A 979-nucleotide genomic window follows, 5' to 3' on the forward strand; every position below is an offset into this window, starting at 1 on the left:
TGGTGAACATTGGTAGCAGCTAATGAATAAATAAACCAAGTACTAACGAACCAAACCACAAAACAAAACCCACAATCTAAAACAACATATTGGTGAAACATTGGTAGCAGCTAATGAATAAATAAACCAAGTACTAACGATCCGAACAGCAAAACAAAACCCACAATCCAAAACAACATATTGGTGAAACATTGGTAGCAGCTAATGAATAAATAAACCAAGTACTAACGATCTGAACTGCAAAACGAAACACAAAATCCAAAACAACATATTGGTGAAACATTGGTAGCAGCTAATGAATAAATAAACCAAGTACTAACGATCTGAACTGCAAAACGAAACCACAATCCAAAACAACATATTGGTGAAACATTGGTAGCAGCTAATGAATAAATAAACCAAGTACTAACGATCCGAACAGCAAAACAAAACCCACAATCTAAAACAACATTTTGGTGAAACATTGGTAGCAGCTAATGTATAAATAAACCAAGTACTAACGATCGGAACAGCAAAACAAAACCCACAATCAAAACAACATATTGGTGAAACATTGGTAGCAGCTAATGAATAAATAAACCAAGTACTAACGATCTGAACAGCAAAACAAAACCCACAATCTAAAACAACATATTGGTGAAACATTGGTAGCAGCTAATGAATAAATAAACCAAGTACTAACGATCCAAACAGCAAAACAAAACCCACAATCCAAAACAACATATTGGTGAAACATTGGTAGCAGCTAATGAATAAATAAACCAAGTACTAACGAACCAAACCACAAAACAAAACCCACAATCTAAAACAACATATTGGTGAAACATTGGTAGCAGCTAATGAATAAATAAACCAAGTACTAACGATCCGAACAGCAAAACAAAACCCACAATCCAAAACAACATATTGGTGAAACATTGGTAGCAGCTAATGAATAAATAAACCAAGTACTAACGATCTGAACTGCAAAACGAAACAC

Source organism: Lottia gigantea (assembly GCF_000327385.1).
Source record: "Lottia gigantea unplaced genomic scaffold LOTGIsca_644, whole genome shotgun sequence".
NCBI lineage: Eukaryota > Metazoa > Mollusca > Gastropoda > Lottiidae > Lottia > Lottia gigantea.